The sequence below is a fragment of the Lissotriton vulgaris genome, chromosome 2_1 (assembly GCF_964263255.1).
Source record: "Lissotriton vulgaris chromosome 2_1, aLisVul1.2, whole genome shotgun sequence".
Lineage (NCBI taxonomy): Eukaryota > Metazoa > Chordata > Amphibia > Caudata > Salamandridae > Lissotriton > Lissotriton vulgaris.
The window spans coordinates 1954634866-1954655826 of NC_141687.1; the positions used below are offsets into that span (position 1 = coordinate 1954634866).

Consider the following 20961-nt stretch of genomic DNA (forward strand, 5'->3'; position numbering starts at 1 on the left):
TGAATTGCATAGGCAGGAAGAAAATATACTGCAGAAGTTTCTCATTCAAAAATTTCTATTTCAAAACATTTATACAGTTGTGTAGCACAAAAAGATGGAGAGGCAGAAGCAAAACCTTCTTTAAATCTGGAAATATAGCTGGGGCTGTTTAACAGTATAATAATTTGCACACTAAAGCGCTGCAGACCGGACATTTCCAATTCCTTAGGATGAACTCCTACAGACGAAAAGCAGAAGAATTCAAATAGAAAAGTGGAAGATTTGTTTGAAGTATCTTTAACGATTGGCAAGCACAGGGCACTGATGGCAATATCACAATCTTTATCTCCTAACAAAGGTTGATGTTAGGAAGATGGTGAGAGAACAGGTAACACAAAATACAAAAGAATTTAGGCAGGTAGAAAGTGAAGGTGCATTCACTCCTATGGAGCTTTCAATAGTTTTCCCCAGAGTCCTCATCTTCCATTTTTTTAACTAGTACAACAACAAAGGACTTATTCACTAGCATGCTTTCTCCCTTTTATTTCCAAGTCAAGAAAAGATAAGGTTGTCACCCTCAGGGGGAAGCTCTTTAAATGTCAATAATGCAAGAAAGGTTATTGTGCCTAATGGCTCAAAAACAAGATTATTACCTATCAAAGCTACATATATGGGAATGGGAACTAACAAATTCACCATTAGCAACAAAGTCAAGAATAGGAACTAGGATCAAAGCCACAGCATTCCATTTCTTGGCTAGGAAGAGTTAAATGCAAAAAGAATACCCCTTTGTGGGTAGGGAAAACACAACAAGATTTGGGAGTTTAGTAGTTGGCATCTCTAAAATAATGGCTTTGGAAGGAGAAGGTGAACTGAAGAAATTCTCTCAATTGCAAAGAGTACAATATGGCCCGCCCACAGGAATAAATAGCTACAGGACGGTCAAGCCTTGGAGACATATTGAAGACACAAACTGGAAGGTGCCCTTAATGCACTAAAGCAAGGATGTGTAATTCCTACAGCCCGACGGCCAGGACATGGTCAAGGGACACCTGTGGGCTGCCAGTTTGCAGTACCACATTATGGATCAGGTAAGGGCACCGTCTGCAGTTAAGGTAATATTTTTGTCCATATGTTAAAGCTGTTCAAACTTGTATTTATGGTTCATTAATTGAAAGCCTTTATTAATAGGTTGAGCACTCTAAGTAAATGTCCTAAGCTCCAACTGCACTACTGACAGTGGTTCCAGTATAAACATGTGTACACACGTTATCAAAGTTTAACAATACGAGGCTATATATAATGCTCCCAGAATGCTATCGGATTTGTTGCAAATATTTGCAGAAGCTTGAAAGCAAGATTGATGATTCTTTGCTTTCAAAATAAAATGTACATAAAAAATGAAAGCAGGAAAAAAAAGTTTTGCTAAACTACTGTAAAACTTCAGGTACCATTTCTTTGCAGCATCATTTAGTAACATGAATTGATGCATGCTAGTATTTCCCAAAAATCATTATAATGGGAAATCAGTGTAACTAGTTTCAGTAAGATTATGGTAAACACAAATAAACAAGCATTGGCAAAGCCAGTAGGTTTGAAATTGGTGGTCAGTTATTTAGTTATGTCAATGTGTGACTTTTTCTGGCATGGTTTTTGTAAAACCTTATTGGTGTGGGAGCTGCCGTGCCCTAACCATTATAAAAAAACACTGGCAAAAGCAAAAATTGTTTTTGGGTCTCAAAAAGCACACACTGCCACAGTAGTTACTGGCACTGAGCAACCTACTTTGTGTGCCGATTTGCTTCTTGTGAAAGAGCAGTGAAGCCAAACCATCCAGATAGAACAACAAAAGTTTCATAAACACAAAAGTTCACCGTCAACACCAGACCAAATTAGGGGCCATTTATTACAGAAAGTCCCAAAGGTGCACCCATGGTATTTGTCCTTGCACTAAGTGCAACTATACGGCTTTCGTGAATTCCCAAAAATTCACAGAAGTAGGCTAAGGAATAGTACTCCTAGAAAATATTTGTGAACTGCACTTTAGCATGACCAAATATGCAGGTGTAGATTTGCTCCTGCAAAATTCTGAGTGTTGGGGGGCGCAAGAGTGCCTGCATGCAAGATGGCTGCACTTGTGTGAAGCTCCGGCGGCCTGGGCTACTCCATCCAAAATAATGCCACTCTGCAATGTAGACCAACGGACCAAAACTACTAAATTGGATGTGGTATCCGCAGCAGCACCGCTAGCGCTGCTAAGGGAGATTTTACCCTCCAGCGACCTTGGTGGGCCTGGATGAATGGATGGCCCCAACCATGCTGCACAGTTGGGGAGTGGTCTGTGAGAGGGGCTTTTTCCCCCTAGACGAGAGTCGGATGAGTGGTGCGATCTGCATGGCAGCTGGCACGCAAGGAGTGAGGGCCATTAGAGATATCGGCCTGGCTGAAGTGGTCGTACTCTGCACCACGGCCGAGGACATGAACTGACGGAGACGGCTACTCCCTGCATATACATGGGCTGCTGAGCACACCGATAAATAACTGCACCACACAAGAGCTGCGGACACTGCAGCGTCCCCTGCGGCACGTACAGCTGCAATTCGTGTCCTAACTTCCACCCGGGGACCGATGGGTTGATCCGGCTCAACGCGAGGCCTGGTCTGATTCAGCTCTGAGACCTCTACCGCGACTGGAAGAGCTATTGGCAACTCCTTTGGCATGGCGGGCCGGTCGGTGTCAATCCGCACAACAATACTGCACAATAACACTAGACCCGGGATAACCAACACCCCTCCGCAGCTGTAAGTAGCAAGAAGCAATTTGTGAAGCTAGAGGTGACCACCATGAGACCAGAGGTGGAGGGCAGCCACAAGAGGCCTGAGCTCTGAATTGAAGTGGCGCCCCCCACCGAGATTGGTCAGTCTTCGAGAGTGAACGTGGGATGCTGTAGAGGGAACTGTGGCACTTGTAAAGCCATCCTCTGTGTGGGGGTGGCGGTCTCCCTGTATGTCCGATATTGTGATTAGACCATCACAGAATCTGAGACACGACATGCAGGACATATTAGCGTTGGCGGCCCTCGCTATCGGACAAAGGTGGTGACCTGGGCCTAGCAGCCCAGATCGTTGGGATAGCTACAATCTAGAAGGCCAAGGCAAATAACCCCCCCAAAAAAAGCAAAAAAAGAGGCAAAAGAAGCAGTGATCGAGGTGAAAGTGTAACTGGTCTAAAACGTACAATGGGCAGAACAGAAGCGAAGCAAGCTAAATTGATGTTTAAGCCCTGAAATCTGCCCCGACGCTAGGGAGACGTGGATCAACAAATGGCAGCCCAGCCTTCTAGACCTCCGAAGTCCTCCGACAAAGACCATAAGACCCTCTTAACTTCAATAGAAAACCAAAATGGACTTCATGTGTAGTCGTATGGACTTCATAGCCCAAAAATAGGAGAAACATGATGGTCCAACTAGAGAAGCAGAGCAGAGAATTTCTGACCTGGAAGATACGTCCACAGCTAGTAAAACACAACTAACGCAAATGGAGAGCTTGCTAAAAGTCATAGCCGCCACAAACGAAGACCTAGAAGTGTGGTCCAGGTGCAACAACATTCGTATCCTTAGAGTGCCAAAAAGCGCCAATACTGGACGCAAGGAGGACTACGTCGAATGCATGCTACAGGCCATATTTGGAGCACAGGTCTTTTGCACGCTACCAGTGGTCGAACAGGCGCACCAATCGCTTGGACCCAGGCCCCATTGGGGGACTGCTCTCAGGCCCATCATTGCCCATCTGTTCAATTTTCGAGATCGCGACACGATCCTCTGGCTGGCCGGATCAAAACAACGAATCACATTTGATGGATATACCATTGAGTTTTACCCGGATTTCACCATGACAGTGCAAGAAGCCAGAAAGAAATTTACATTGGTGAAAAGTAAGCTCCGTCAGGCGCAAATTGATGATACGATCGTGTACCCAGCACGCCTTAGAATCACCTGTAAAGGGAAGCAAAATTTTTTCACCAATCTGCAGCAAGTGGAAGACTTCCTGAAGCGCATCAAGCAGCAGTCGGCCAACGGAGGTACGTGCAGCCAGAGAGACCACTCGCCATCTTCGATGTCGGAGGTCAAGTAACTTCATTCTATGGAGATTGACAGCGTGCACCTCAGAAGACAACGTAAAGAATGTCGGGACTTAATTCCGAAGACTAGACGGTTGGTAGGCAAATGTTCTGCAGTGGACATGAAGTATTTCCTTAATGTTATTGTATATCGAATTATGATTTTCTGCATCTTACTGAGTATACAATGTATTATGCCCAGTCACCTGCCTCCCTTGCTGTTGACTCTGGCTTGGGGGGTGGAGGTTGCAGTGCCCTCAGGAGAAACCTCGTAAGGAGATCCCTTATCACTCTTATTGCTACCTCTTCCCCTACGACCCATCTTTTCCCCTCGTTCTCTTCTCCTCATTATTTCCTCTCCTTCTCTCTCTCTCTCTCTTAACATTCCTGTGGCTACTGACACCAACCTCATTTGTTATTTATTACCAGGGAAAGTCAGTTGAGATCTTTGTTTACCTGGCTGTTACCGGTTTTTGTGGGGAGGGGTGGGAAGAATGGCTCCGACAAGTTTGGGTTGTCGTTGTGGGTAGGGGACATGAGGGATGGGGTTTGTTTGAGCATATAATATACAGCAAAGTTAGAAATGCATCGTTGTCTCTAGAGCATATACACATGGGGATGCATTATTTGGGACAAGACCCAACTATTAGCCCTCCCTTGTTACTCCGATAAACGACCAACAAGAATTAGATATACGCTGTATGACCTGGAATGTGCGGGGGTTTGGAAACCCACGCAAGTAAGGGCACGGTCTTGCTTATTTAGATAGGCATGATATCAAAATAGCTATGTTGCAGGAGACACACCTCCACCCTGGGACACCTCCCACATTTGCAGCTAGATGGGCAGAACAAAGATGCCTTTCTTCTTACTCTATTTATTCCAGCAGCACAATGATCCAGATTAAAAAGAATACACTGTACGTAGCCGTAGGATCTCTGCAAGAAAGGCAGGGTTGTTATGGCCTTATGTGGGGGACACCAGTCTCGTATTCTGTTGCACTAGTCTGCTGTTATGGGACCAATACGGAGGACCCAGTCTTCTTTGCCACTCTATGGGGTAAAATAATGACCACTGGATTTACGTATGTGATTTGGGGAGGAGATTTCAATACAGCATTAACACCCACAGTTGACAGGTCACATCCCCAACCGCATCACTCTACTACCACTGAGCATCAAGTACAAGACATTATTACAACAAACTGTCTTTTAGACGCCTGGAGACACCTGAACACGGGGCAAAAAGAGGGAACACACTATTCCACCATGCATTTTACATGGTCGCGCCTTGACTATTGGAGGGTGTCCAAAGGGCTAGGCCCCGGGCTGTCAGGAGTTGAACATCTTGCACGTACACTTTCAGACCACTCCACGTGGAACTGAGATTAGTTCTTCCGGTCTCGCATATCCAGCACCCGACTTGAATCCAACAACATTACTGGACACAGCGTTCCGCACAGAACTGGGGAAAGATGTACAGGACTTTTTTTCCACGTAACATAGATTCTGTTAGCCGATTGACTATAGTATGGGAGGCTTTTAAAGTCACCATGAGAGGGATTTGCATTGCTAAGGGGAAGGGGTCTTGAGGGACCTAAGCTCAACACTCGCTCGGCTGGAAATAGATATCAAACAGATGGAACAAGAGTTGTCCACTCCCCAAAAGCCTCAACGTGACTTAGACTTAGGTGCAAAGTGTCTGAATATGGAGACGCTGCAGAACGCAAATGTCTTTTTTGCGGGAAATACTTTAAAGCAAGCAGGTATGTCGAAGGGGAACGGCGAATTTTGGAAATTCAAGAGCTGGGGGGAGTGATCCTCAGAGACACGCCTGATATATTACAATCATTCGCAACTTATTACACTTCCCTTTACACTACGAAGAGACTGCACCCAATCCCAATTTCGCCATATTTGGAACAGGTGGCCTTGGGCTGGCTGGAGAAGGCGCAAAGAGAGTTTCTGTCTGCTGAGATAGAGGAAGAGGAGATCCGAGGTGCAATAATGCAGCTCAGATCAGGCGGAGTCTCTGGACCCCACAGCCTACCGGCTGAATTTTATAAAACGTAAGTAAAATATCTAGCCCCTATTTTGAAGAGAGCATATGAGGAGGTCAAAGAAATCGGTATACTTCCACTAACCACGAGAGAGGCTGACATTATTTCAACACTGAAACCTGGGAAACCAGCCAACAAATGTGAGTCATATAGACCACTTTCTTTATTTAATTGTGATATAAACATGTTAGCCAAAATAGTGTCTCCTCATGGAATAGCTTCTGCTACCAGGCCAGGATGGTTTTGTTCCTGGATGTGCGACTTCGCACAACCTTCACACTCTTTTGTCAGTAATGCAGGACATAGACCTGGAGCTGGAGGCTGTTGCATTCTTCTTGGATGCATCAAATGCATTTTATTCAATACAATAGGATTATCTCTTTGGAATACTTCAAAGGATGGGGGTACCGCATGGCTTCCTCTTATGGATACAGTTATTATACCAGCAGCCCCAAGCAAGAGTATTAATAAATAGTGAGAACTCTGCTCCTTTTCTTATCTCACGTGGCACGCGACAAGGGTGCCCGCTCTCCCCTCTATTGTTTGCGCTGGCCATCGAACCATTGGTGGCTAAGTAGAGCCAACAGCACAGAGTGGGCCCTTCGCTACCCCACTTGGCACATACTGGTGTCACTCTATGCGGACAATGTCACATTATTCGTCTGGGAACCACAAACTAGCCTCAATCCCATATTGCGAGAGTTGCACTATCAGGAGTAAACATTAATTGGGAGAAATCCAAGATATTACCGCTCACAAAGACTGCCCACCCTTTTCATGCTAGACTATCCTATTGTCTGGTGTGCCTCTGAAGTGAAATATCTGAGAATGATGATTACTAGAGACAAGGTGGAACTAATTAAGACTAATTATGGGAAAGCTCTCGAAGCACTGGCACATTCAATCACTAGATGGATTGTTCTGCCTCTGTTTATGGCGGGGAGGATTTCCCTGATGAAAATGGTTATCCTTCCTAAGCTGTTCTATATTCCTCAACATAACTCACAACCCGGGTTGTAATTTTCTCAAAGCCTTGAAATTCCAAATAATACGACTGTCTTGGGGCGGTAAACAGCCTAGACCGAAATAGAAAACGTTGACATTGCCTTTCTCGCATGGTGGTTTTGAAGCACCAGATTTTGAAATTGTATTACTTGTGAGCACAGGCACACTTTGCAGCGTACTGGTTCAATCCCTATCCATATATGCCACACCTTGCAGTTGAGTAATGTATACATGGAGCCAACACCGTTGTCAGGATTTATAGCTAAAAAACCGTAAAAAAGGGAAGCCGATCCCACCACATTAGCATGCACTATGATTGCCTGGCAGAAAATTGTGAAAAGGCTCAATATATCAATGCTATATTCCCTCTTACGCATCATCCTGATTTAGAAGTGACCCAGGAGCCACCAAGTCGTCAATTGCTATATAAGGTCAATGTTCAGACCTGGGGAGACCTGTTTACTAACGCAGTTTTCTGATCGAGAGAGACTTTCTTTCAAAGTGTAGAGCCCACGCCAATGGAGTTATTCATGTATGTTAGATTAAGAAACGGTGTTAGAGCCGCTATGCCCACATTCCCCCACAAACCTCCGACACTACCTCTATTACACGGCTGATACAAAATGCTACGCCGGCACGTGCGATGTCCCTCCTATACAACAGCACACAGATTTCACAAACTCAAGGCATAGTGAGCTTCCGCATACATCGGGAAGCTGAACTGGAGGAGCTCCCAACTGACAAACCATGAGAGTACTGCTGCAGCCAAACTGGGCGTATATCAGCTAGCAGTCGCTTCCGCATCATACATTATAAATTTCTGCACATGCTATACTACACACCTGCCACAATGCATACATTCTAGCTACGCAATAATGACGCCCGTAACCGCTGTGGCCGGGAGAGAGCGGGCTTTCATCTAGCTTGGAACTGCGCACCCTTTAACCAGTACCGGCGCCAGATATTCGAGGCATTAGGGCAGATGACTATGACCCCATTATTGGCATCGCCAATCACAGCACTACTGGGCTACACAGAGGAACTCCCATCTACGTCTAGGAGGTATGTGTCGCTGGGATTGCTGCTGGCTAAGCATGGAGTGGCATTTAGATGTGGTAGCGGTAGGGCACCTACATTTAAAGAATGGATGCAGGATCTCTTTTTCTGGCAAGAGCAAGCATTAAGCTATGCCTAGTTGCTCCCCTTATCCTCTAGACCGAAAGATGTATGGGACCCCTTACGTGCCTACCTGTTGGCCAATCCTGATATAAGGTAGCAGGACGCACCCACCAAAAGCGAAGAATTAATGACCTGTAATCGCATCACTGAGGTAAAATGACATGTTGACAGTGGATTATGAACATTTTTTTTATCTCCTAGTTGCTTTGCTGGAGTACTGTCTCTCTACTGTACATGTTATCCCCTGGCATAATCAGAGAGGCTATATCAGAGATCTTATATAATGAGATTGCTGCCATATTTTGTCGCTGCATTACATGGCACCAAAATAGCAAGTAGATTTATGAAGCAACCGGCACCATGGACAAGTATATATTTTATTAAATTCCACACCCCTGACTAAAGGGAAGTAAATATTCGAGCAGGCCAGAGACTGAGTAACTAGAGTTACTCCACAAGCCATGCTAGCATAGAAGCAGACTGTATATGATGGACTTGATAATGCATGCCAGATGTTTGAAGGACTGTGAGGGAACCTTCTTACGCATCACTTGGACATGCAGAAATATTCAATGTTTTTGGGATGAGGTGGTATCTGAACTGTTGGTAGTACTTGATACTTTGACATCACTGACACCACAATATACCCTACTGGACATTCCAAAATGACGTCAACCTGAGCAGAAGTAGGCTAACACTGTGCTCACATCACCCATCACTACGGAGAAATAGTGCGCTACCATGGATCAATGCATGGAGACTGAGAGCTTAGCTTATCAAAGCTGATGATGCCCTCAGAAATTTGAGAAGATATGGGGCCTGTGGAAAATCCTTTATGGCCTAGATATGGAAGGAGTAAATGACAACAACCTCGGAACACTCCAAGGAGGAGAAACTAATAGCAGGCAGCTACTATATGTAGATTAGAGCAGAGAAAAGTAGAACTTAGGTTTCAGACCTCACTTTCGCCATGAACTACTTGTTAATGTGAATGGGTTTAAACACTGCAACTTGAATTTAAAATGTCTTGTGAAGTGCTTCCTATTCTTGATTGATAATTTCTGCAATATGCATACGTACAAACTTTAAAACGCAAATTATTAACTTATTAAAAATGTGCTCTAACTTTGTAGGAATAACCCAATCCTAATATACAATTATTTTGATATATTGAGCTTTTCCTCAATTCCATCCACAGAATGTAAAGAAAATGTAAAGAAATTCACTTATAAATTCTTACATGTAGGAACTCCTTCAAGGTCTTGCTAAAAAAAGGGGATAATCCATTTTCATCCCTAAGACTACTGCAATGGCAAGCAAGTAGATTTGTTGCACAAAGGATAATACACACCGAGCCTAAATACCTCTACAAACGCTCTTTAAAATTGAAAATTTGCCATGAACAACAAAACTTCTGTACACAAATAAATGCTTTTACATTTAAAAGCCTGTCATAAAGCCAAATAACTATATATATCTGGAAATCCTTTCAAGCTTGACCTAAGATCCACTTTCGACCAATGGAAAAGTAGGAATGAATGGAAATTTAGAAAGACCTAAGGTCCTTATGTATGAACACTTTTTCCCATAGACACAGAATGGGCAAAACCCTTTGATTCATCTGGCCCTCAGAAATGTTCATTTAGATCAAGGTTTTGACATATCCTCTACCCTACAAGATCATTCAAGCTCAGGATCAGACTGTCAGTGCATCTGTAATTATACTTTTACAACACTTTGATACCCAACAAAGAGTCCGTCTCGTATCTCCACACTTGTAGACGTACAATGTGTAAAAGCGTGAAATTCTCTCCCATATTGCTTTATCAGGCAGGGGTCATGTGGCAGCCTATAAATCATTACAATTAAATGTGTTAGTTCTTAGCAGAATTCTCTTCTTTTTGTCAGTTACGCCAATTCTAGTAATTTAGTTTAAGACTTCGTGTATACATTTTTGCTTAAACTAGCCTTAAATAAGTACACGAATTGTGAAACCATTGCTGCTGTTAACGCTCCAGACCGCCACTTAATTCTGTAAGAACTGCAAGTTCTGTTGAGAACCAGTTTGTATCAGGTGAATGAGAAAAGTCCTGAAATAAACCCATGGTATACTGTACTTTTATGAACAGCAGATTAAATTGTAACTGAAAATCAAACACAAGAAAACTGTACTGTTGTTTTCATGCATATTAAGATTGCACAAAAAGTCTCAGACAGGTGTGATAAATGTAGAAAAGAGGCTAGAAAAGAGCATGTGTGGAAGGCAAAAATACAAAGAAAACCAGTACTGGCAGAACTAATACGGTTGGTTTATAAAACTGCCTCTTCATTGCTTGGAGACCTCGTGTGTGGTATTGTGGACAGGTGAGTAGGTTAATGCAAGAATCGCCTAATGGGTGGATGAATAGATGCAAATACGAGTTAAACAATTAATGCATTTCAGCATCTATTTTCCCACCTATTGACTCATTTTGCAATTGGTGTCTTTGTCCATACACAGATACCGGCCTCAATCGATAAAGTGGTAATTTCAGTTATGAGCCAGATTTGTTGGCTTTGTTATTCATTGTTTTAATCTGCGTTGACACACGCAGTATAATTTTGGTATTTTCATTGTGAACACAAAACTGTTAGTGCTCCAAATGCACAGAAATCAAGTTCTGGCTTTAGTGTGCTAATGCAGGCAAACAACATTTGCATATCTGCCTTTGTTAAAACATTAAAGTGAGACACACTGCGTTTGTTAATGCCTATTTATAAGGGCTATCCATATTTTTAGATTCTGTACAAAACCTAATTGATTAAACCAAGCCTCTGAGTTTACAGTTATCAAGATGCCGACTGTATCTATGTATGATTCCTCCAAATACTAGGATAAAGGTTTTCTCTTCAATGAAGAAAACGTCATTAATAAAAGTATACGTAGAAGTCCAAAACAGGCTGGGCATGAACCAGGTACGTTATTATTCTCATAGCAAAATGGAATTACCAAACCACAATCAGCAAGCCCAGATGCAAAGAAAGTCTGCATATGATGGATCTTCGATATATGCTCCTACACTGCAAATTTCAAATTGATCTTTCAATCTAAGTACTTCTCTTTCAAAAAGCAGCGCAAATTGGTATGAGAATAACAGTCCGTGAAATGCACTTTGGCGGGTCCATTATGCAGCCAATCTTTGGTGAAAAAAACTAGAAGGGGATGCTCAGGAAAGAGACACTTCTCCAGAGAAGTAACTAAGCTCCGCAAGAAAGGGCAGAGCCCGGATAAGTATCTCCATGGTCTTCCATAAATGTAGGTTCTGTGCCACCATCAGTGACTTTTCCTAAACACAGGGACCCAATTGCTCAGAGCGGATGTAGGAAACTTTCCTACAGAGGCAGGAGTAGACAGTAAAATGCTGGTCTAAAAGTCTTGCGTTTTGTCCTCAAATTATTTGTGACTTAAGAGGCTTGGTATCGCCTAAGAAAGATATTACTGCCTACCTCCTTCTTTAACTACACAGCAAGCTCCAGAAGGCAAATGCTTCAAGTGTAGGGAGGGGATGGCAAGTGGTTTATTGTTTGGCTTACTGTTATTTTATTTGTATTTTTTATTTTTTCTTTTATTTTCTCTCCTAAAGGAGACCTTGGTCCTGGTAGAATGGACACTTCGACGATCGGGGGTGGGGGGTGAAGGTTCTCATTTTTATCAGTGTAAAGCAAAAACTATCCAACTTGATAGGTCCTCTCTCTTCTACACTGCCCTTGTCTTTTTCTAGCACCTGAAACCAAAATGAAGAGCTGATTGTCTTTCAAATAGTCCTCAGTTCCGCTGATATAAAAGCTGATATAAAAGCTTACTTTCTTCTTTGGATCAAGGTTATTGAGCTCCTCCTCCTCCTCTTTCAAGCAGTGAGGTGGAGAAAAACATTTTGGCAAAGTGATTGACGAACATGGAAGGGTGTCACTATGTTAGGAATGACTACCAGCCTAATTCTTAGCACAAACCTTTCAGAAAGAAGGTGGTGAACCAACAGTGCCTGCTGTTCACTCATGTGAGGCCTATCAGTCTTAGGTTAGTCTTCCCTCAAACATTTTGCTGATCTCGTTTTTCCTGGCCTTAGGACTCTGCACAACTGACCACTTCTGATGAGTGCTAAGGAGCAAGTGCTCACACCTTAAAACATTAGCTTATCCCCAATGATCATATTGAATTACTTATAAATCCCTAGTAAAGTGGTTCTACGTGTACCCAGGGACTGTAACTTAAATGCTACTAATGGGCCTGCAGAACTGATTGTGTCACTCACTTAAGTAGCCCCTTTAAACATTTCTCAGGCCTGCCATTGCAGCCGGTGTGTGCAGTGTTTAAACTACCATTTCACCGTGGCAAAATAAACCTTTTGCTAGACTCAAAGCTTCACTTTAATACAAATAAGGCGCGCCTTGGGTACGCCCTAAACAGCCCAGAGGTCAGGGTGCAGTTTATTTCAAAGGTAGCTCATGTACTTTTAAATTGTACCTGTACTGGTAGTTAAAAACTCTTTAAATCGTTTTTCACAACTGCAAGACCTACCTCTCCCATAGAATAACATTGGATTTACCTAATTACATTTAATAAGCTATCATTTCAAATTGGAGGTCAGAAATCAGTTCATGCGTGGTGTCTTTGGGATTGTAATGAAAAGTCCTCCCATGCTTAGGTCAGATTTTAAATTACAATTTTGAAAAAGTTACTTTAGAAAGTTAGCATTTTCCTGTTTTTGCCATTTAATGCCTGTTGCCTGTCCCTAGGTCACAAGACTGGGTGTAATGGACAGTCGGGTTTTGTGTATTTCTTCTAGACATCGACACACAATAGAGAGCTTAGGTGTGTCTGGATGGGTCATCAATGGCAGGATGTGAGGGCGGAACTGGGCACAGCCCTACGTACACTTGACTGGGCTCTGTACTGCCTCCACACAAAGAGGTGCATACCCCGGGTAGTTAGTCTGTAGTCAGGACACGAAAAGCCAGGATGCCGGGGGACTTGAAAGGGGAATCTCCAGAAGCTTCTCCCACCTTCCAGAGGGAGGGCACCAGGTATAAAATATTGGACCTCAAGCACCACTTCTTCAGTACACCTCTGGACCTGTGGAAACTCTGCCAGGAAGGACTGCTGTGCTGCCGAAAGGACTGCCACTCTTCTGGACTGCTGCTCTAAAGGATGGCTGACCTGCTGTAATGATCTAAAGCCCTCTCACCTGGGTGAAAAGGATTGGACCTACATTTGTTGAACCTAGGACCCCAAAGTGACTCCAAAGGCTAGAAAGGCCTCCTGACTAGAGCCTCGGGGACAGAAGGCTCTAACAACCTTGAACCCGACCCCTGGACTCTACTATCTGTGAGCCTACACTGGCAAGTAGTGTTACCCCAGTCCTGGACCCTTGGAAGTGGGCCTAAGGTGCTCTGCCAGCCTCTGTAGATCCAGCAGAAGTGAAGCAGTTCCTCTGCTGCATTCTTCAACCCCGAGCAGAACCGACGCATCACCACTGCTGCGAGGATCGTTTCCATTGGAAAGACCAGCATCGAGGTCCATCGCCTCATCAGAACCGCTGCTGCACAATACATTGTTGTGCAGGCCCTTGTATCTCTCGTCCGTAACCACAACGACATTGGACTCTGCCTCGCAGCCTCACAGCTCCTCAAAACCAACTCTTCACCCGAGTGTGTGACATGTCTGGAAGCCGGACTTCACATCACAAGCCCCCATTGACAGGATCCTCGAAGATGATGCAAGACCTTGCAGAATTGCATAACAGATGCATCATTTCGGCTGCACAACGCATTTTCGATGTAGGCGACAATCTACAAGGGCTTCCCCAGAGGGAATTTCCACCCACTGGCTTGAGCCAAGCTTGAGTGTAGAATTTCCAGGCAGCCTCTTCAGAACGCTCCTGGACCTGAGGAAGATCAAAGGAGAAGCAAACCCAATGTCTGCAACCTGAGAAGAGCTCTTGAGGGCTGGATTTGCTCTTTCCTGTACCCAGGACAACAAAGAGAACTCCAAAGGGCACATGGCTAATCTCTTGTTAAAGCTAAGTAGCAACTGGACCTGGGCTGCACTGGACTCTCCTATTGGCCTCTGACTGGCACCCTGTCTGTCTCTCAGTGCCTCCCCTGAGATTCTGTGGGGCTTTGAAAGGGTACTCCTGTGGTGGAGTTAAACTGAAAGGACTACATCCTCATAAGACTAAATAGGTAACACCAGTGTGGAAACAGCACTGACATGCAACAGGAGCATTTGTTATGGAATTATCTTTGCTGGCAATTCACCGTTGTTGTAACGGATGCCCCTTACGGTTACCAAGGGGCACCAGAAGTTAATTTCTAAAACTTGTCCAAAACACCACTGTTAAAAGTAACAGAACATGCAACAGAGGAAGTTTGACATCTAACCTCACAGTCGCAATAGTAGCAATTGACAGTTTATTAAACCTTCAAGAGAGACCCAATACAATATGGAACCAAAATCTGTTTCATAAAGTCACATACTTGTAATTATAAATCAGAACAATTTTCTTAACTCCTTAAAACATCATGGAACCTAGCTTGTACATTGATCATTGATTCCTCACCTAGAAAATATTGCAGTTCATAATCTGTATTTAATCCCATCTCCACAACTCAAAATCTCATTATCCATGTTGTCTCTGTGAGACACAACATAAGTTCACAATTGCCTCCCCTGGTGTGCGCCTCCACTACTTCAATGCCATGAAATGATAATGGTATATGCAGGATTTTAACCCCTTAAGTGCTGCCTCGGTGCATTGGCCGACGGCAGCACTACCTCCCCAGTGCTGCGCACGACCATTGGACGTCCATTCAGCACTAGTTCCAATAGACAGCGCAGCACTGGGGAGGAATGTTTAATAGCATCTATGAGGCTAGATTGGCAAGACACTCTGTGTACTGTGATAGGGTATCTTACATCCTATCTTTACAGCTCTCAAATGTTCAGAAATTATTTCTCATAGTGTCCTAATGGTGCTCCTTACATAGATTTTACCACAGATGCACAGTAGAATATGTACCACATACTTAGTGTAACAAGTCATATTGCTTGGAATTGTATATGGTTTACTTCCATTATAATTGAACATATTTTTCTTATCAACTGCAACTTTATAAACAATACATCTCCCACATTTGTAGAAGCCATTAGTCAGGGAACTCCATCAGTCTGGATTTTGACTATGATTCATACGGTAACTTGGGGTCAGAGTATTCTGGATAGTTTCTCTTTCGAAAGGTGATACTTGATTTTGGGGGAACCTAATCCTTTATCATGTTATTTTGTGTGAGTATACGCCAGTACTTGTTCAATAATCAACTCAATCTACCAATATTCCTCCCATAATTCATTATCATTCTCACCGCTCCTCCCTATTCTTGTTTTTGACAGTCTCCCTTCTCAATGTAATCTTGTTCGTCTTAAATCTTTATTCTTGCCTGCTTCAATCTACTGCGATCTTATCCTTTAACATAAAATCTGTGAGCAACGTCATTAATATTTTCAATGAACTCCTTATTCCCACTACAGTTTCTCCAAGCCCTCGTCATTTCTCCTAAGGGAATAGCCTTTCTCTGTGAATGTGGATGGGAGCTTGAAACATGTAACATCACATTACAAGATGTTTTCTTCTGGAACATCCTCCTCTCAAGTTTCAAAATGTTAACATAGAACTCCATAATCAGAAAAGTTATTTTAGTGTCCTGAGAGTTTGCTATGACGGAACCCTTTAGGCTCCTGATGAACTCCATAGAACTATGGCGTAGTTGTTAGAACAGAATGCATGAAGGCTGAATTACAATGTTGACTTTGCAGTTACACGCTAAAGAAAAAAGACGTGTAATACTAAGCTCTGTGTCTAGTGTAGTCATTTGCAGGTACCCAGGCTGGGGAAGAAGCTAAAGGTATCTTCTTATTGTAAGTCAGAGTAAAATTCAAGTTATAAGCATTTTGATCTAAGTATGAGAAGAATTCCAAAAGATTATTTTCACTTCCCGTCAAGATCAAAAGAATGTCATCTTTGATTCTTCCCACTAGTAGATTTGATCTAACCATTTTGTACCGCCAGCATCCAGCTAGAACCTAAGCCAATATGAGCATCTTAAATTTCTCTTTCCTCAGAAAGAAGTTGAGGGGGCAGATATATTATAGGGCGGGGTCCTCCGTTCTTTTAGGTGCCAGAAATGAACAAGAATAACAACCATGCCCTCCTTCTGGTGCGGGCACCCTCTTGATGGCTTCTTTAGCCGAAATAGCCTGCACTTCCTGATGGTCCTCAGTCAGCTGTCCTTGGGATGTTGAGAGGCTGAGGTGTTTTCACAAATGGTAGGACGTAACCCTTCAACATGATCTGACGAAACCACTTGTTGGATGTAATCGCTGACTACTGAGGAAGGTGATGCCTGATTCTGATGCTAACGGGATGGCTGTGCTGGTTGGAGGGCATGTTAAAGGAGGTTGGAAGCTATGGGAGCCGGAGGGGAGGGGACAACACATTCCGACTGGCTCTCAGATCCTTATTGGCTCTGTGGCCCTGTCCTTGAAATTACTGGGCAGGCTCCAGGAGTGAGTATGGCAGATACTGAGGATGCACAGAGTTTCCACTTCTATGTCTGCTGTAGTGGCGAAAGGTCAGCTGTTGCAGCTGGGTTGATAAAGAAATCCCAAGGGATCTGGCAGTGGCCCTCCTCTTGCAAAAGCAATCAAGAGTTCTGCCGGCCTCATCGTCAAGCAGACAGGAGCAATCGAAGGGAATTTCGATCTGTAATCACTGGACATCTCCCAAGAACCTAGTAAAACATAACCATGGTGATAGAACCACGTCCTGTGCATACGTTTTAGGATGATGGTTTTAGTGTTAAAACCAATATTAAACAACTTTTCTTGCAGAAATTATGAGGGTCGACATCAGGAGTATCTTAATGGAGATTTTTTATATCAATACAGAAAGAAAAACCAGCCGACACATGTTTCGTCACAACGTGGTACAATTGTGACTCTTCAGGGCTGTAATGTAGCAAAATTGTGGCGCGAGAGTCGCAATACCGGTGATTATTCCAACTCGGTAACAACACGGGTTTAACTAATGAAAGGACAGGCGGGAAGGGTACAGGTAGTCCTTCCCCGGTGTCTCAGCAGTAAACTGAACACCGGAGCGACCGGACGTGTCAGTCCGTGTGAAGGAAGATCTATGCTCCTCTGTTACGGCGGGTGGTAGTCGCGTCTCAATTTCCTGGGTAATGGACTGATACTGAGGACGCACAGAGTTGCCACTTCTATGTCTGCTGTACTGGTGAAAGGACAGCTGTTGCAGCTGGGTTGATAAAGAAATCTCAAGGGATCTGGCAGTGGCCCTCCTCTTGCAAAAGCTCCTGTCTGCCTCATCGTCAAGCAGACAGGAGCCATCAAAGGGAATTTTGATCTGTGATCACTGGATCCCAAGAACTTGGTGAAGCATAACCATGGTGATGCAGCGCTACCCAGGGAGTCTGTGGTGTACAGTCCACACCAGATGGTGACTTTCGCGGCATCTCTGCTGTTCACCAAAGCTTGGTTGAGGATGGTGGAGCCCTTCTCAGACTGCATGGGAAGCAGTTGTGCAATCAAGTCCCACAATGCATGGAATATCGTGACAAGAGACATGCAGTGTTTCCAGACTTCAAGGCAAGGAAAAGAATATGTGCTTCCCAAAGGTGTCTAGCTCATGGGTTCCCTATCTGATGGAGTTATATGGAACGCGCTTGGGTTTACCTTCGCTTGTGAGGCCTGCACCACCACGCTCCCAGGGAAGGTGTTCTGAGAAAGGAAGGATATAACTCCCCGGCAGGATAAAGTAGACGTGCAATCATTTGATGCACAGGAGCCCGTGTGCAGGGTTTCGCTTATGCCCCCAGAAGCGAATCAGTGAGGGCTTCATTAAAGGGGAGCAGGGGCTCAGGCGAACCTGACCCAGGTTGAAACACCTCCATCAAGACATTGGACTTAACCTCAACAACAGGCAGCTAGAGATCAAGGACCTTTTCCGCCTTGTGCATCAAGGTGGAAAAAGGTGCACCTTCCTAAAAAACCTGGCCTTGAAGGGACAGCATGCCAGAGTCTGGGGCAGTATCCAAGCAAGTGGCTTCAATCAGCTCCTAATACCAGTTTTCCTCTTCAGTATCCTCCTTCTCGTCTCCCTCTTCACTGAGATAGGGTCTGTTAGGGGATGGAAAGTACAGGGGATAGCAGAGCCAGAACGTCACTGGCATCGACACGGAGCTGTGCTGGGGATTATGATCAGCTTATCATCGAGCGGTGCCGGGTAGAAAGGAGCCGGGCTGGATGGAAGCATCCATGGTGCCATCTGTCCGAATCCTGGAGTGAATCCGGAGGGCCCGACTGGCATTGAGGGAGAAAGCATTGAGGGTAACCAAAAGATGGCATGCATGGCATCATAGAATTCCTGAAATTGGACAGGTGGCGTGCGCCTTGAAATTCAGAGTTGTGCAGAGTGGGCACTGAAGTTGGCTCCACTGGTGGAATGTTGGAGAGGGGCCTAGAACCACGAGGTTGAAAAGATGAAGCAAAAGAACACTTCATCGACTTCTTGTGCTTCTCCAACTTATCCCACTTCGACAAGGAGGTCTGGAAGCGGGAAGACGATAGGCTGTGGGAATGGCTCCAAGAACAGCCCGAAAATCTTCAACGTGAACATCACAAAACCTTCTTTTGCTGTGCCTCCAAGAGCTACACCACCTGTTTGCGAATCGCCTTCAGGTACATTGACCTGCACTCGGCACATGCCTTGAGGTTCTGTCCCAATCCCAGGCAGCAGAGATAGACAAAGTGAGTATTGGACACAAACATCTGCCTGTGACAATCCCCACAAGGATTGAATCATGAAGGTTTTGCTAGAGACATCTCTAGCATATCAAGAGCGAAAGTTCAAAATTGCTGACAAAAAGGATTGGTGAAAAAATGACCAAGGTAGTTCTTTGGATTCACACTGTTGGATTTGAAAGAAAGGACTTGATGTCAGCACCGGGGGTGGAACCTCCATGGGCACCGTGACATGACTTCCAATGTGGAGCCAAACAATGCCCCGGACTTGTGCACAGAGTTACGGCTCACACTTGTATGGATCCAGTATGACACCTGGAGACTGTAATATGGTGAGGAATCTGCAGTTAGAAGTCTCGATCAGAAAGTATAATAATTCATAAATTGAATCAGGACACAGGTTCCAATCATCAATTGCGACTGGAACAGACATAAACAGTGATGCATCAAGGAAATGGACAAAGGAAGTACAATCACACAATTACTTGAGCTCAATTAAGCATCAAACAAGAATGCAGCACTTCAGTGTGTCTTGCACTAGGTATCTTCTAGAGTAACTTGACTTCTACTAAAATGTCAAAAATGTTTGGTATTTGAGGATGTACTAATGGATGCAATTAAAATTGTTTCAATGTGCATCAAACATTTTGCACTTTTTGTGCTTTTGAGACTGTACTGTCCTTTCTAGGGTTCAACCAGACTACTTCACATATAGTTGATTCCATCCACTGATTGCAGAATAAGCTTGAAAAAAACAGAATGACATGCTATTCTGTGTGATAACATTCATTCAGGCATTTCTATCCACTGCATTTTGCTTATCAAAAAGGACTCGTTAAGGGAAACATCTATGCAGAAAGTACACCACACCTCGGAGTCAGAGTGGGGTTTAAACACAATTGAGATGGTCTACATTTCAAGTTACATTGATCCATTTGGCATGGAGACGAGATTAGTTTGCATATGGTCAGTCGCTCCCTGTAATAGCAAAACAATGATACTAGTTGAATACCAGCATTTATAAGGCACACACTACTTTGTTAGATGTCTCTAGGTCCAAGACTTTGTGAAGAACTAAAAGAAATAGCCCTACAGCTGGGAAAGGCTGTATTACACTGTTATTTTGGAAGTGAAATCCAAGCATGGATCTAGACAATATGTTTGCGACTAGAAGAAAAAAAACAAAGTTTGTTAGTACATTCTTGTGGAAATGTAAATTGTCACTCGTATTTTTATGGTTTTCATGAGCAAGGTCCTTTGTGCTTAAAAGACAATAGGGAGAGGATAGGCTTTAATTTTGGCAGTTGGTATAAGAAGTTTCCTACTATCTTGACCATCTAGGGATCCAGTAACATATTTCAGTAAAACATGAAACCCAGTTTTTAACCTTGGTGTATTCAGCAATATAGGGATATGAAACGATCTCTCATTACTTTACTCCAAAAAATGATACATTATGATTTAACATTGGTCATCTGAAGCACACTCTTGTGGATTCACCATTGATTGTAGCTAGAAGTACGAGTACTTGCAACACAGTTTCGAAAATCTGATTGTACACTTGCATGTCATCTAAGCAGGACTGTGCTTGCACTTCTGAGTTAATAAGCAGCTTGAACAGAAGTTCCACGTAAATCAGCAAACAGAATTTGGTATAATCTTTTATTCTCTCCAGTGAGTTCAATATATGTCACACACCAGTTAATGAGAAATAGCTTTATTCTTCAACAACAATCAGACTCTCATCCATTCCAGTCTTGATGAT

General features: G+C 43.7%; 1 protein-coding gene across 1 annotated transcript in view; it reads right to left on the reverse strand.

Moving 5' to 3' along the window:
- The window catches only part of FANCI (FA complementation group I), a 636131-nt gene that overhangs the window by 322294 nt on the left and 292876 nt on the right, over window positions 1–20961 (reverse strand). The window lies entirely within an intron of this gene.